Below are 18,838 nucleotides of genomic sequence, written 5' to 3'. Positions count from 1 at the left end.
GAATAAAGACTGCCTAAGTATAAAATACAATGTTCATGTCTGAATAAAGACTAGCATTGAATTCTCATAGGAGCCTATGCTATTTCGAAAGTCACTGGGAATATAGTTTTTCTTAATGTCTGATGATAAAACTTGAAATATAAAGCTTTGTCAAAAGAACTCTGACAGAGCCATAACTAGTATAAAACTAGCAGGCAAAGCTATAATGGTTTCAGCTTTATGGTATAATCTGAAATTGAATTACTCTCATTTCACGGCAAAGTCAATATTGCTAATGGATTAGAAACATGACTGATAAAAGTATTGTTGAGCTCATATTTGGAAAATTCCATAAGGAAAAAAAATATTTCTCTTGTGCTCTATTGCACTTGAGACTTGGAATTCATCTGGAAAAAAACACTGCTATGGACCATTTTTGCTTGGAGGTCAAGATGAATGGGTCTAAAGGTACCCTAATAAAGCAGTTATGAATCTTCTCTGGGATATTCTAATGTCACTATAAGATGAGATTGTCAGTAAAATAGGTTGTTCAACAAAATGGATACCCTATTATTTATAAATATAAATTCAACAGACAAGTTCTCAGAGATCTGTAATAGTATGTTATTTGGTCAAGGAGTTGAGAATACTAGTTAAGGAATTTAACTGCACCATGCTCGATCTCCTAGAACTGGAATTATAGATGGTTGTGATTTACCCTGTGTGGGCTGGGAAGCAAATTGAATGTCCAGGAAGACCTGATGAAAGTCTTAACCATGATACTATCTCTCCAGCCCCCTTTCTTGCTACACATATTGTTATGTTAAGAATGTTAAGAAATATGAGGAAAATGCAAGCAATATAGATAGAGCATTGATTTTAAAAAAATCATGAAAGTAACATACAATTCAGTGCCTAAGGACAATCTCTGTCTATCTATCTATCTATCTATCTATCTATCTATCTATCTATCTATAATATATCACTATCACATATATAATATTTTTAGCTCTTAAAGGGGTTAAACATTGCTATCAAGAAAAATACACAGGAGCAAAACTATGCCTCTCCACTGATGACTAGTTCATTTGGACCAATCCATGCTGAGAACAATTAGAATATATACTACCTAAAGGCATCGGAGAAAGGCTAGGATTTTCAGTGTCAAACATGAAAAGATACAAGATTCTTAGAAATGATGCTAATTGCTTAGGATGGTTTTCCCTTGAGCCATGAAAAGAAGTGATTGAAATATAAAAGAGCTGACAGGAAGAAAAAATTAGGTCAGATAATTACAGAAATGAAGCTAAATTCTCAATGGAATTAAGCAATTTGGGGAACAAAGAAAGAGGGTCAGGACCTTACAGGAGAGATGATTCCTAAGGATTAATACAGAAGCATAATCAATTCTGGTAGCAAAAATATTAACTTACTGAAATTATCTTGGTAGGATTCTCAATAGAGTAGAAGCAGTTGAAGAGAATTAACAGAGTGGATGACATATAGAAAAATCAGATGTTGCTAGAGGCCACCAGGTTGAAATTCAGAAATAATCATTATGCAAGAATAAAAGGTCTAACATACATATCACTAGAATTCGAGAAAGAAAACAAAACAAAACCAAACAAAAAAACAGTAAAACAAGAATGCAGACAAAGTACTGAATTAAAATAAGAGTTGAAAGAGAATATTTCTGAGTCAGAATAATAAGTAAGCCTACAGATTGAAAAAAATATATAATGTTCTAGTCTGGTTTCTGGTGCTGTGATAAAACACAGACCAAAACATACTTGGAAAAGAAAGGGTTTATCTGGCTTGTGCAACCTGATCAAAGGACTATATTGAAGAAATTCAAGAAAGTAACTCAAACAGGTAAGAGGCAGGGGCAATGGAAAAAGACCACTTACATGTTTACTGTATTGCATATGCAGCTACCTTTCTAATATCTCCTTGGGCCACCTGTTTGGGGCTGGCACAATCCATGGAGGGCTTAACCCTCTCTCATCAATCAACAGTGAAGATAGTACTACTTTCTTATATGTGAGTCCACTGAGGTAATTCCTCAGTTGAGGCTCCCTCTCAGGTGACTCTAGTTGTGACACCTTGACAAAAATTAGCCAGGATATATGATGTACCCAAGAAAAAAAAATTACTCTAACAATAAAACTGATGTAGACACTCATGCAGTGTTCCTATAAATGCTGATATTCATTCTCATGGAACTGAGGGGAAAGCCACAGTTCTGTACAGTAGAGACATATAAGAGTAAATATGTGGTTTTGAAACACCACAGAGCTATAGTAACAAAACCAGAAAAATACTGATATAAAAATAAGCATGGATACCAATGAACATATAACATTGGACACAGAAATAAATGCATATAACAGTAATCATTTAATACCCAATAAAGGAGTGAAATTTTGCATTGGAAAAGGAGAAAAACCTATGTATTCATACTTAGAAAAAGCAAAATTAGAGTGTTATCTCTCATCATACGCAAAAATAAATCAAAATGGTGAAACACTGCAATGAATCTCTGAAACTTTGAAAGTACTCGTGCCTGAAAACACTTTAAGATACCAGAAGAAATGTTGAATTTCTAAATAAGACTCCAAAAGCTCAATAAAGTAAAGGAAGATTTTGAAAAGATAATAGTCTAAAGTTTAAAAAGCTTCAGAACAGAAAAGAGAACAATTTCCAGTGTGTAAAGACACCCAGTTGAATAGGCAAAGGTCTTAGCTTTATATACAGCAAGTAATCAATAAATGGAAAATGAGATGAACAGACTCTCTCTTGAATGGATGAACAAATTTCCAACAACTTTCTGAAACTAATTCAGCATCATTAGCCTTCAAGTAATTTTCTTGCGTTAGTCAAAATAGTTTTAATCAAGAATACAGAAAGTAGAAAAATATGGAATCAGAATATTTATGTAACAGAGGCAGCAGTGTAATAATTTTAAAGCCAGTATGCACATGTACATGCAAGAACGATACTCTCTCAGTAAATTATAATAAAATCTGGTGAATATTTCGGCAAGGGACACTTATATCTTGATAATGGAAGGTAAATTAGTCAAGTTAATATGGAAATAAATATGCAGATTCTGTAAAAAATGTAATATACTGAAATTTGAAAATAATATGAACAGATACTATTGTTGTACTAACATAGCTGAAGAAATGAAAGTTGTAATATTATATATAAACAGTCTTCACAATAGCCATATAAGAGAATCAGGCATGGTAAACATCAACAGAAAACTGGATTTAGGCCTTGTCAATAAATAAGAATGAAATTGCATGTGTAAAATTGCATAAAACTGTGACTGCAGAGACAGTGCAGCTGGTAAGAGCACTTGCTACTCTTGCAGAGGACCTTATTCAAGGTCCCAGAGACAACATGGTTGTTTTAACATACTGTGACTCCAGTCCCAGGTGATCTCTGGCCCTCTTCTGGTCACCACAGACATCAAGCATACAGGAGATGTGCACAAATACACATAAGAAAGATAAAATAAATGTTTAGAAAAGAAAATGCATAAAACTGAAGGATGCTATGTTAAATTAAATCAGACTGACAGAGACAAATGGTGAATATTCTCTCATATTTGTGAAGGTTATATTAGTCAATTTGCATGTAGAATTGTGTTTACTAGTTATTGCAAATCATGAGAATCAGTAAAAGTGTATAAAAAGGTTGAATTTGAAATATGTAATTAAGGTATATGTCACACTTAGTCACATTAATATATAACATCATCCAAATAATTGATAAACCAACACAATAAAATATCTATAGTAGAATGAAGTGTATAGGTATGGACATGAAGTGAACTAATAATTGCAGCAAAGACTTAGTAATTATTTAGCATGGCTTCTAGCCATGCAGAGAAATTGTGGTCAAGACAACAGAAGAATGTATAGCACAAGCACATACAACGTAAAATATTATAGACTCTTATTTTGGAAGGGTAGCTACAAGAGAAGTTTACTAGATTTAAAGTATGCATATTGTGGTACCATAAGCCCAGAAGCAATGTAAATAAATGATCACATAAATAATTAAATAATTTTTATAAAAACAAAATCATTAATAATTTCCCCAAGATTTTGTTATACCTTTACTCAATGAGCCACCTAACCAGCCAATAGCAATGTCCTTTTTTCCATTAACTTATTTATTTATTCGGTTTATAACAGCTTCCCTTCTAGTCTTCCTCTCACCCATCCCCTACCCATCACCGTGTATTCTGAGAAGGGGGACACACACACCCTAGATACTATCAGACCTAGCACATCAACTCACTCCAGGACTAGGCAGATCCTCTCACATTAAGGCCAGGCATAACAGCCCAGTTAGGGGAACAGAATCCACAGGCAGGAAGCAGAATCAGAGACATTCCATGCTTCAATTATTGGGGGATCCACATGAAGACCAAGCTGCATGTCTACTACCTATGTGCATGGAGCATAGGCCCAGCCCAAGTATGTTCTTTGGTTGCTGGTTCAGTCTCTGGGAGCTGCCAAGGGCTCAGGTTAGTTGACTTCATTGATCTTATGGAGTTCCTAAATCCTCCAGATTCTTCACTGCTTCCCTCAGTTCTTGCACAATGCTTCCAGAGCTCCATCTAATGTTTGGCTGAGAGTCTCTGCATGTGTTTTAATTGATCAGCTGCTGGATCCTCTGTTAGCACAGTTATATTGGACTTCTGTCTGCAAGCATAGCAAAGTATTATTAATAGTGCCAAGATGGCCATCTTACCAAAAACAATCTACAGAATCAATTCAATTCCCATCAAAATACAAACATATATTTTTCCAGACCTTGAAAGAACAATTCCCAACTTCATATAGAAAAATAAAAATCCCAGGATATCTAAAATAATCCTGCACAATAAAAGAAGTTCTGGTGGTATCACCATCCATGATTTCAATCTAAGGTCAGTAGAATCACATAGAAGTACCAGAAATAAATCCACACACCTATGAATATCGGATTTTTGACAAAGAAACCAAAACCACACAATGGAAAAGAGACATCATCCTCAAAAAATGGTGCTTGTCTAACTGATGTCTTCATGGAGAACAATGCAAATAGATCAAGAGTCATCATGTTCCACAAACTTCATGTCTTATAGCAGTATCTTTAATCAAATGGTCAGAGAGCTGTACTTTAGGACAATACAGTAATATACCAATTGCTTCAGCTTTTTTTATTCTGTGCCCCTCTTCTTCTTTTACTCTTATGTGGTGATATGTTTGGAAGTGGAATAACTTTGTAATTTAAAACATTTCATTGTGTTTAATATAATGTGTGCCCAGGAATAAATCTACTCCAATGTTCGTACTTACTCTGGCTTCAATATTCTCCATTTCCTAGTCCTGTTTTCTTAATCGTAGTGCTAGGTCCAACACACTTTTCTCTTCACTTTTCTTCATTGACATTTCAATTTGAGCATTTCTTTCTTTCTATTTTTTTGTGCTGTGACAACATTATATCTCTATATCTGCTTTAAAAATAAAATTTGAATATTAATAATAATTCATTCAGAGAAAATATAAACAAAATGTGTTATTGAAGAGATAAAGTACCATGTACCTAAGGACTCAAATTAAGTGACACATAGCTTATGAAAAAAAAAAAAAAACAGAAACAAAATAATGAAAAGTTTCAAGGTCCTTTCTTCTTACCCAGATAACTACTGGGAGCAAAGTGGCTAAGTAGTTAAAATCATTTGCTTATTTTGCAGCGGGCTGGAGTTGAATTCCAAGTGCTTCTATTACTGTTCATAAATCCAGTCCAAGGAAATATGATGTCTATATGTTTTGCCTCTATGTAAGCAGAGATATATATACACACAAATGAATAACTAAAAATGAATTTCTGGAAAAATAAATGTAAGAATTAGCATGTTTGACCTTTTCTCATTTCATTCATAACACCAAAGTTAACATAGATCAAGAAAATAGACAGTCCACTTATATTATGAATGATTCCTTTATTTCTAGGTAGTATTGATGAATTAATCCTAACTTCCATTTTAGGGTTTGATGTGGAAGAATGTAAATAAATTCCTGGCTGGAGAATCTATTACACAAGTATGATAGGTAGATATAAACACCAAATCCAAAGTATTCATGAGAAAATGGGCTAAGATTAACCTCTTTCCTTGTGTCTAAACATTCAGTCCCTTAAACTGAAAAGCTAGCCCTAAGAGGAGATTTTGCTAGCCATGATTTTTTTATTCTTTATTGATTCCTCCCTAGATCTAGTATGCCCACCATGCCATCAACAGATGAAGAAAATGATGTCAGCAGAAAGAAAATTTTACATTCTTACATGTCAATAATGATATGTGACAGTATCTCATTTAAAGATACATGACTGAACACAATATTCCAAGTTACTTTTTATTCATAGAACTGAAAATGAATTAAGAAAAGAAATCCTCTATTAAGATGAAGCAATCATTATCATTAGGATTAATATTAAGTTATTATTTATGCCAGTAATTGGTGTTATTCTATACTTTAGTAGGATTTTAGTAATGTAGATGTTAACACACATTAAAATGATAAGATTCTATTAGTGGATTGTATAGATGTTGAATTTATGGTCATTAATTTGAAATGGGAGTTTGAGGGAGGAATCTAGATAATTGGATAGACTGTCTTACTTGTAAAATTTATTATTTCATTTTGAATAGATTACTTCTATCAATAGACATAGATTTACTTGATATAATTAAACAAGCAGGTTATTTGCTGTTGTTCGGTAACTATAGCAGAATTTCAAAGCATAGTGAAATAGATGAATTGATCTAGCAAACACAATTACACCTGCTCATTGGGCTTATACAACAGCACTAAGAAATTCCAATAAGTAATTTCAATCAGTTCTAATAAATGGAAACTAAATCTGAAAACCCATTGAATTTGAGACAAGGAAAAAAGGAGCAGTTTACCTCTTTGTTTCTTTCCTTCCTCCCACCCTTCCTTCCTTCCTCCCTCCCTCCCTCCTTCCTATCTTTTTCTCTCTTTCTTTCTTTCTTTCTTTCTTTCTTTCTTTCTTTCTTTCTTTCTTTCTTTCTTTCTTTCTTCTTTCTTTCTTTCTTTCCTTCTTTCTCTCTCTCTCTTTCTCTCTCTCTCCCTCCCTCCCTCCCTCCCCCTCCCTCCTTCTCTCTCTCTCTCTCTCTCTCTCTCCCTCTCTCTCTCTCTCTCTCTTTCTTTCTTTCTTTCTTCCTCTCTTTGGTAAATTTATTCTCTGATAGTTCTTACACTTCTCCAGTGATAAAACAAAGCACCCATTAAATAGCATAAAGGAAAAATACAGTGTAGGTACTTTTCCCCATGCTGTGTTGTAGTATTATTCAAATATGTGTAGAGTTTTCACACACTGACAAATTGTTATCTATATTTCAGCATACTAAAAACTAAAGAAAGATTGCTTCAAAATAACTTAAACTACACAGTGAATTCATGAAAGACGTATTACAGTTTTAGAATATATTCAGAGTCATTCAGCTTAATGCATCTTTCCGTGATCATACACATTGCTTGTTTAATTCTTTATTGGAAGGGATGAATGTCTGGAGTCCAAGAACAGGATGAATAATGAGACAAAATGTTTGTTATATGGTGTTATTTAGTAGCAAGGGGAAGAATAGACACAGGGACAGAAGGAAGGGAGCAAATGAGAGGAGAACAGAGAAAGATAAAATAGAGGAGAGAGCGGCAAAGATAAAAATGTTTAGAACCTAATTTTTCTATCTTTATTTAATAAAAGAATAACAGTTCCTATTGGAAAAGTACTTTATAATAAAAAAAAATCCATGTTTGGTTCTTTTTGCACAGATAACTTTCTTTATAGGGTCATTTTGGCTTAGAGTTGATCTAAGTGATGAACAACCTAGGTGATGTTCAATTGGTCATTTGAATTGCAACACTATAGCTGATATTGGGATGTGTTCTCCATGGCAGCATTATAATGAGATGTCATGTAATGATATCATCAGCACAGGGGTTTCGTTTATTTTTTTATTTACGTTTATGCATATGTGAATGTATGCCACATCCAGTTAGATGGATGAACAATCTAAAAGAGGCTGTTAGTGCTCTAAGCGATTGAATTGGAGGTAGTTGTGAGCTGCTTCATTTGGGTTCTGGCAACTGAACTTGGGTCACTTGGAATAGCAGAAGGTCATATGTACTGAGCCATCTCTACAGCACAGGTATTGTTGTATTTTTAAATTTTTTTCCTTATTTTATTATCCCGAGCTTTTGTCCCCGCCAGCAAGAACACACTCAGGACAACCGGAATCTTCTGCGGCAAAGCTTTATTGCTTACTTCTCAGGAAGATCCCGACCCCAGAAAATGGAGTCCCTTATATAGTGCTCAGCCATGACGTTTCAGCACCTGATGTGGTGTGACAGCTCTTGATTCATTGCTCGCCCATCACACCACTATTACACCCTGAGAATGGGCAGTGACTAGGAGTGAGTTCACTCTTGCACTTGCACACAAGGCTTGTTTACTAGTTAGTCACAGCGGAGGCCAGCGCCATCTTATAATGGTGATTGCTCGCGGCACGCGCACGGCTCTCCACAGCGATTGCTCCCTGCACGGCTCTCCACATTTTATGTTTATGGGGTTTTTTTTAACCTGCATGTATGCCAGCACAACTTGTATGAAAGTCCAACAGAGCCCAGAAGGTGTCAGATCTGGGAATAGAGATAAAGACAGTTATGAGCCACTATGTCAGAGGTTGGAGTCAAACTTATGTCCTCTAGAAGAGCATCCCGAGCTTTTAACCACTGATTTTTTTCTCCAGTACCCTGCACCATGGTTTTAAATAATTGGTTTCATACAATTTGCAATACATTGTCTAGTTTATCACTTTACTAGTTCTATTTGTGTTGCTGTGGGCAAATACGATAATAAAAAGCAACTTAAAAGCAGAAATTCCAATTTACAATTCCAGGTTACAGTCCAGCATTTTATAGATAAATCTACGATCAAGCAGAAATATTACATCCACAATCAAGGACAAAACATCGAATACATATCTTTAGTTGGTTCCTTATTATTAGTGTTCATCTAGGTTTGTTTTCTCTTACAACCTAGGCAAATGTGTCTTTTAAGGTATTTATGTATAAATTAACAACTGAGACAATCCCTTCCATTAATACCCATAGGTAGATAATTCATCATTAAGCCTCTCTTCTCAGGAGATTCCAAGATGTGTCAAATTGAGAGTTAATAGATATAGGAGCTAGAGAGATGACTCAGCAGTTAAGAGCACTTGCTAATTTTGCAAAGGATTTGGGCTGAGTTCCTATAATACCCATATCACAATGTTCTCAATCAAATGTAACTCTAGTTCCAGAGGAGATTTTGCATCCTCTTCTGGCCTCTGCAGGTACCTGCATAAATATGGTACATTTGCATAAACTCAGGTACACACACATACACACACACACACACACACACATACACACACACACACATTTAAAAAAACCTAAATAGCATAATAACCAAAGGCAGATATAGAATCCACATATATTGCAATCAATAAACATTACATGACACCAAGGCTAGATAACTGGCATAAACCCAGATGGAATAAATTCTAGTTTTCTACTAAACTGTGTGACTATAGATCAGAGGAATACAGCAGACATTATAGGAGAAATAGAATTTTTAAAAACTAGAAAAAATAAATTATTTTGATCTGATCACAATATGTTCTATACATGTATCTAAATATTACAGTGAACTCTCTACATGTATAATTACATGTCAAAAGATGTATTGAAGATAAATTATAGAATCCTTTGGTCTCAATTATTCTACACCATGTGACTCTGATATAATATCTGCTAAGGGCTGTTGAATTGACTCAGTAGGTAAAGTTTAGTGACCATGCCTAAAGACCTGAGTTTGAAACCTGATAGCAAAGAGTGGAAGAAGGAATTGTTCACTGACTTCCACACATGTGCCATGATATATGTACCCACACACTGTATACACAAGTGAACAAAGATGTATAATAATTTAAAAAAATTAACTGAAGCCACTTAAAAAGAAAGAGTTTCTTCTAGCTTATTTTTCCGAGATGGTACAATCTATCACAAGATAGTGGCAATAGCATGGAGGTGTAGCATAGACGTTCAGGAAGAGGAATTGGGCCCTGTTTATAAACCTAAGGACTCCCTCTTCACCATCAGCTCTCTACCTTATAATGTCCTACAACATATTTTTTTAGATCGAAACATGTTCTCTTTTTCATTTTTAATTTAATTTTATTTCTAATATTCAATTTACATCCTGCTTAGTACCCCCTTCCTGGGTCAGCCCCTCCCACAGCCCCCTTCCCCCATCCCCTTCTCCCTTGGGTAACCCCCACCCTGACTCTTCAAGTCTCTTTGAGGCTAGGCACTTTCTTTCCCACTGAGGCAAGACAAGGTAGCCAAGCTGGAAGAACATATCCCACTAACAGGCAACAGCATTTGGGATGGCCTCTACTCCAGTTGTTCAGTACCCACATGAAAACCAAACTGTAAGTCTGTGGCATATGTGTCGGAAGGCCTAGATTCAGCTATTATATGGTCTCTGGTTGGTGGTTCAGACCCAGAGAGCCCCAAGGGTCTAGGTTAGTTGACTCTATTGCTCTTCTTCTTTTTTATTTTATTTTATTTTATTTATTTATTTATTTATTTATTTATTTATTTATTTATTTATTTGGTTTTTCGAGACAGGGTTTCTCTGTATAGCCCTGGCTGTCCTGGAACTCACTTTGTAGACCAGGCCGGCCTCGAACCCAGAAATCTGCCTGCCTTTGCCTCCCAAGCTCTTGTGAAGTTCCTACCCTTTCGGGACCAGCAGTCCTTCTCCCTATTCTTTTTTAAGAATCTCCAACTTCCATCCACTGTTTGACTGTGGGTATCTGTATCTGACTGAGTCAGCTGATCAGAGAACAAAATGCCTCTATCTGCAACCACAACAAAGCTTCATTAATAGTGACAGGGATTGGTGTTTGCCCATGGGATGGGTCTCAAGTTGGGCCAGTTTTTGGTTGGAAATTCCCTCAGTCTCTGATCCATCCAAATTGTCTTCATCTTCTGTAGACAGAATAAATTTTGATTTGAATATCTTGAGGGTGGATTAGTGTCTCTATCACCCCACTGAAGTTTCTGCCTGGGTATAGAAGGTGACCACTTTAGATTACATACCTCCAATGTAGTGAGTGCCTCCCTTATCCCAATTCTCTGTCTCTCCTTGCCTCATCGCCCTACCTTATCGCCCCAGTCAGTTGCAGATTTCCATTCACATTCATGGCCATGGAATCAAATGGAAGACCCAGAAATTAAACACAGGGATCTATGGACACTTGATTTTGATAAAGAAGCCAAAAACCGTATAATGTAAAAAAGAAAGCTTCTCCGAAAATTGATGCTGGTCTAACTGGATGTCTACATGAAGAAGAATGCAAATAGATCCATAGTTATTATCCTGCACAAAACTCAAGTCCAAGTGGATCAAGGACCACAGCATAGAAGAGAAACTGAGAAATACTCTTTAGCACATTGGAAGAGGAAACAATTTCCTGAACAGAACACCAATGGCTCGGGTTCTAAGATCATAAATAGATAAATTGGTACCTCATGAAACTGAAAAGCTTATGTAAGGCAAAGGACATTGCCAATAAGACAAAAATGGCAGCCAACAGACTGGTAAAGAATCTTCTTCCCCAACCCTACATCTTTCAGAGGAGTAAAATCCAAAATTTACAAGGAACTCAAGAAGCTAGATACCAACAAACCAAATAACCTAATTAAAAATGGGGTACATTCACACATTTTTCAGGTGGTACCACCAGCTGAGGACTAAGTAAGCATAGAGGAGATAGTCGTCATGCAAGCCACAACTGTTACACCAAATGAAAACAGCCAAAGAAGAAATAAGGTCATGTGGCAAAATTTCATTTACATGAAAATTTAAAACCATAAACCAACATGTACACACTTAACCAAATGTATATGTTTAGGAAAAAATGTGTTTACTGTTGTGTAGAATTGAAAGAATGCAAAGGAGGAAAAAATGCAGAGGAAAAAGCAGGACACCTTTGAAAGTGAGAAGTGTGCTAATTGTCATGAGTACAGTGGCAACCACATGAGCTTATAAATATGTCACCACATAAGCCCCATAGCTAAATGTAGCCATTTTATGGTGTCAGTTTCCCTTCATAATTCCGCTTCACATAAAGTCATCAAACTGTAAAAATGCAATTATATTTACTTAAAACAGGTTATTTGTTATATGACAATAAAATAATATCCATACTCTCAACAAACAAGACAAATAGAATATGAGTTTAAATGTGCTTTGCCAAACTGTGCCTTTCTTCCTTCTCATGGGTTCTGAAATGACTTTGCCCTTTGGGAATGTTTATCAAGATGAGTAAGCCTACTTAAAGCTTAGCTTCCTGACTTCAAAGCACTGAAGTGTACTATTTAGATTCACTTTTAAAAATAACCACTTGGATTTATGAAGATCTTTATATTTAAAGGGATTTAAGAACATCAAGGGTACACATGTGCACTGTAAGATGGTCAAGTTCGTGAATGGTTCCACAGTGTGATATTGCACTGTGACCTCACAACACTCTAAACCTATCTTCTTCTTTAATCTTTGCAAATGTTCTTACCAAGTTTTCTGGTATCTTCTGCAGAGAGTATATATATGTGGTACAAACATACATGAAAGTCAAATATGCATATACATAAAACAATAAAATAACAATTTGGAAAAAATAAAAGAGAATGTGGTTTTGTTACTGCTCATTCCTAATATCTTTATTTATACAAATGTTGTTTTCTCTCCATAGTATATTATGTCCATAATTCTCAATAAGACCTTACTAGCCAAAATTTAATTTTGCTATTAATGTATTGTATTGAGTGAATTAAGCATAAGATATATCTTTAAAGAATATTTCTAGTTTAACAATACGAGTGTTGTTGAATGGTATTCTGTAAATTTGTTTAAAGCCTTGGAAAGGAGGTTGAGGTATAATCTTTATAGAAATGTGACCTCCTTCTACTGCTGTTCCATTATACAGCAAGATCTGAAATCAATGACGAAGCTGTCTGCATTTCACTACTTTGTCTTGGCATCAGGATTTAATTTGTACACAAAAATAACAGACTAACTATTGTTGAGAAATTCACAGAGTGATAGGTATTAGTTGGTGTGTACACTTGATGTGGAAGACTCCAGGATGCTTGCATTCACAGTGTTCCTGCTCAGTCCCCCATTCTTTCACCCATATGAGAATTTAACTAGTTATTATACAACTTGATATATGCATGGCATTACCCAATTAAGTAATATTAAAGGCTGACTCCCTAAACCTATGTGGAGTTACTACATGGAATTCTCTCCAAACAAAAATGTGTAACACATTGTTCATGTTTGGTTTTCATGTGCTGCAATAAAACATTCACCAAAGCTATCTTGGAACAGGAAAGGATTTACTTAATTTTTCATATTCTAATCTGCCATTGAACAAAGCCAGGGCAGGAACTGAAGGCTGTAACCTGGAAGTAGTAACTGAAGCAGTGACCACTGAGGCATGGTGCTTACTGGCTTGCTTCCCTAGACTTCATCATCTACCTGTTTGAACAACCCAAGGTCACTTGTCTGGGATAGCATCACTCACAGTGTGCTAAACCCTCTGCATCTATTTGTTATCCAGAAAATGTCCCCACAGACATGCTCACTGGCCCATTTCATGAATGTAATTCCTTAACAAAGATTCCCTCTTCTAGATATGTTTTGGTTTCTGTCAAGTTGACAAAATCTGAGCAGTACATATATCATTTTAAATGTTGTTGTTGTAGCATTTTTTGGAAGACTGATAAACACATTGGAAATGGGTCAGAAAGTCATTCACATAAAAAGTTATGCAATTGTACTTTATACTCACATTCAAATACTTTGAAAACTTTTTAAAAATAAGTTCCTATATCTAGAATTTCGACTATTTCTTTACAGACAGAATATGGCTTTAAAAATATGTGCCTGAAGAAACATAAAAATGCTTGGTAAATGCTGTCAAAATAAAGCACGGCATATAGATTTCTTTTGCCCAGAATTATGGCATGCATGAGTATATGCTTTCTGTACTGCAGATATCCTGAAACATTGACCTAAAACTACTGATTAGTGATACTAATTAGAATTAGAGCTAAAGACCACCTGTAAAAATTCATTAGGAATAGACTTTACACAAGGCATCCTGAAGATATGGAAAGTGAAAAATGGGATGTACAGGTCTATCTCATGTATACTATACACTTATATATTTTTTTAACTCAAACTGACTTCTATGACAGAAAAGTCAAGCATGTTCATATTTAATATGAATTATAGTTTCATTTTTATTCTATGTTATTTCTTTTAGTAGTTTGTATATTATAATAACCATTATTATTGTTTTACATTTTCCCCATTTTCATCTTTCAATAACACCAAAAGTTATCATTACTCTTCATAATTTGGTTGGAAAAAGTCAATACACCAAAAATTGTTATCTGCTCTTCCTGGTAACTAGTATTTTGTGAGAGTTATCAGCCATTGAAGCAAGCATGAATTATTGTGTGTCATTAAATGCTTATTCTCCTGACTTCTTTCATCTTGGATCTTCATTGTTTAAACTGACCACACTAAATCCAGTGTGTTAACTATTCATTCTGTCTAAAGCTAAGAAAGAACAACATAACTATCCAGTAAGTACTAAAATGCTTATTGAAAATCTAATGAAAATGATCAGTAGGAGTTTCTATTCACAGAGCTCTTAAAGCGGACACAAAATTAATAGGTTGTCATAGATGTGTGGTAAATTTAATATTAAAATGATCTTGTATAAAACCAGAATATAAAATTCTGCATATTCATAATCACTAAATTGTTAAATGTATTTTAATAAGAAAAGACAAAAACTGTCATACCATGAGTTACTTACAATCTATTCCTTACAAATCTTGTCAAAGTAGATCATCTATGAGCGTTTTTCAAAGTATTGTATATTTTTATTGAACAACTAAACACTAGAGCAAGAAAACCTTCTCAGTACAGTCTTGAGACTTTCATATGCCAAAGAGTTTCTCATCCCGTGTCTTCTTCCTCTGCCAGTGGATGCTTCTAATTCACCCTTAAGAATTCTTTGTTTCTTTGTTAGTTCTTATTATTTCTGAAGAACTTCCTTTTGTTTCAGAATCTTTAGGGCCTCTCAGTTATTCCTATGATGAAGTAAACTACACACTTAATGAGGTGTGTCCATAGAAATCTTACACAAAAATAATTCACTCTGCTGGAATATTAAGTGGTATTCTTTTGAACTTTGCTTGTCCAGCCCCTGGGGTTGTTGAAGAAAATACAGCAATTCAAAGACCTAACAAGTTGACTATTGTAGTTCAAGGACATTCTTGGCAACTTAAAGAAATAGTATATCAAACTGAAGTACAAAAATAAGAAAGGCAAAAACAAAAGGATTGGCATATATCTCTGAAGTAAGAGTGGGAGGTTGTTCGGCATGCATAAATTCAATCTAAACTACTGTGATGAAATAAGTAAAATGATTTCCTTTGTTCTTTTCCACAATATCCATTTTCCCATTATCTAAAGCTATCAATTATTCAGTCATCTCATTCCTTAATGATCTGATACATTTAAATACTCATCAGTTATTTTCTTTTTAGAGCATCAAATCTGTACAGGTAAATACAGTAGTGCACTTCACAGCTACCACAACTCCCTCCAACTGAAATAGCCTTAGAAATTAATGGAATCATGGAATACTTTTTCTTATTTTCTTCATATAATTTAACTTTAACATTCAAATCTATGAAAGCATGTTTCTGTAACTCTGATTATTGTCATCACCTCCAAGGTCACTGAGAGGAAATGCCATCAACTCCACCATTAGACCAAGCTTCAATTTCGGAAATACTGCTAAGAGGCACTAGAGCCTAAGTATGCAGTTGAGTCTCTTACCTAGCAGAAGGTTAAATTCATGAAAAGTGCAGCAATGGAGATTCTACCATTGCTGCATTAATAAAACCATCTTGACAGGTAAAGTTAGGTCAAGACTGACATTATTTTGCCAATCACAACCCTTCCTTCCCTGAAATCCAGCTCCATCTAGCAGCATGAGGATGCAGTTGGTATGCTAGAAGTTAATGACTCAGGTTTTCTCATTTCTGTCATGTTCTCGAGAATGTTGAAATTTTGAGTTATAGTTCTGACAGCCTAGGACTGACTGTCAGCAGTTCTATGCATTAATTAGATTCTATTGGAAAAGACTTACTCTAATATTTAGACTGTATGTATATATTAATAACATTTTTAAAAGGAGGCAAAGAAAGGAAGAACATCAGCTATGATAGGTTAAATCAGCATCATCCATATGTTACTATTATCAATGCACACATTGCTTTGTGTTAACCATTCAGTGACATAATAATTCCAAGCAACCTATATAGTCTTCATTAGACAAAGGATGAGATAAAGTTGCATACCAGTAAACCTTTTTTGTCTAAGATTACATTTTTAAATATCTTGAGGAAATTAGAACAGGCAACATTTTCTGACAGCCCTCTAGACTAGCTTTTCATTGCATTGACTCCCTAGAAAACAAAATGTACTATAGATGACCTTGCATACCTGTAATATTGAAATAGGGCTAGCTTCAGGTAGGGCAATTGAATGTATGGATGCTCTCTATAGCTGTGGAATGAACCATTCTTCTATAATAAAGACAGAAGAGATCATTAATCCTTTGTTACCTTCTTGAGCTAACAAATACATTTACCAGATGTTGTAATAATATGTGTGTATAAGTGTTCCTCTATTACTGTATTAATGGTTACAGTCAACCATCACTAATTCAACATGTTTACAACACACTCTATGTAACAACAGGAGCCAAATTATGTTCATATGTCCTGCATGGTAGTGACATCATGAAAATGACTGATTTTGAGATAATAAAATAACCTTATTGGCTATCATCCTGGCAAAAGCCATATCTTTGACTTCATGGTTCATATATCTCCAAATTACTGCTATAGTCACGATCATTTTCCAACAAGATAAGACTGAACTTGACTTGAAAGAGAACACTAGTTCCCCAGAAGCCTTCATATGGCCATTCCTCATAGGAAAATCTGTGTGAAACATTGACTGCTTCATAGGTCAAACAGTTTCTCCTATGATATGTAGCCAAAGATGTTGCAGAAACATGTCTTTAGTAGAGTCAGAAATTAGCTTCAGCCTCTAGCAGAACAAATCTTGAGTAAAAAATATAAATCCCTGGTGCCGTAAAGATCATGCGCAATCCAATCTCAGTAACACTGTAATCAAATTTAGTTTGTTGACGTTTTTTAAATCTAGGCCCAACAAAACTTGCAAAATGTTACTTTGGTATTTATGTGTGAAAGTTTTTCATTCATTAGTGTATGTGCGTGGGTGTCTGTGTATGTGTGAGCTGAAAAAGGGAATGTCACAACATAAAAAGTTCAGGTGGAGGTCAAAGAAAATCTTTGATGTCATTTCTTAATCATTTCACCTTATTTTATTTTTTTAAGATGATAATTCTCATTGGTCTTTCATCAGTACCCTTGTCAGAGGCTGGTCAGCAAGCCCAAGGATCTAGGCCTACCTATGAACCAGTGCTAGGATTACAAGCTTATGCCACCAAACATCTTTTGTACATGGGTTCTCCAGAAGGAAGTCATGCTCTATTGCTCACACAGCAAGTTTACTGAGTAAATTGTCTTCACAGGCATATACTATGGTTTCAGGGTATCCCAAAATCTATCAAATGATGTTCATCTCCTACCTTTATTAAATTTAAATGTAAGGCCATACTTGTATACTTGTAACAAAAGGCAACAGTTCAAAGAAACGAATTCCTGGAACAGAGTTTGGATACATAGTTTCACATGTAGTATGTACCCCCCACTATATAGCATGTTATACTTCATACTCATCCAGTGCCACTCATTGGCCTTAGGAAGTTATTACTTCATGCTTATAGTTTTTAGATATCTATCTGTCCATCTGCCTGTCTATCCATCCATCCACCCATCTATCCATTCATCCATCCAACCACCCATCCATCCATTCGTCTGTTTGTCCATCCATCTGTCTATCTATCGATGGATAGATGGATCTATCTTATACCCAGACTGTGTTTTTTAGTTTCGATATTTCAAGAACATGTGTTCATATTATAACCATAATCTGCTTTTCTGTTCTTTGAATATAAAATATTACATTTGTTCTTAGAGATTTATTTATTTTTATTTTGTTTTATAAAGGTTTGGCCTGCATGTGTATTGTGTGTACAAGATGTGTTTCTGTTTCTGTGGAGAGAAGAAAAGGGCTCTGGATCCTCTTTCGCTTCAGATAGCAGGCTGTTTTGAGCTGCCAAATATGGGTGCTGGGAACTGAACCCAGGTCTTCTGCTAGTGTAGCAAGTGCACTTGACCATTGAACCGTCTTTCAACTCCTCATTTTCTTAATGATTTCTCAAAACTGGGGAGAGACAGACAAAAGTTAAAAAAAAATATGACTGTTAGGGGAAGCCAACGTTATGCAAAACACATTCAGTCTACTCCCCAAGGAAGACAATAACATTTATTTGACATTTCTACCCCAGTCTTCATAGTAATTAGTGGGAATAGAGAAAACACATTGACTTTGTTAGATTAAATAAAAATACAATGATCTCTTAGACCATTTGCGGCATTTGGACTTATTCTGTCCCTTAGCATATTTTCCCCACATT

The sequence above is a fragment of the Mus caroli genome, unplaced genomic scaffold (assembly GCF_978045245.1).
Source record: "Mus caroli unplaced genomic scaffold, Mus_caroli_1 scaffold_7, whole genome shotgun sequence".
Lineage (NCBI taxonomy): Eukaryota > Metazoa > Chordata > Mammalia > Rodentia > Muridae > Mus > Mus caroli.
Note: the sequence above shows the minus strand (reverse complement) of the source record.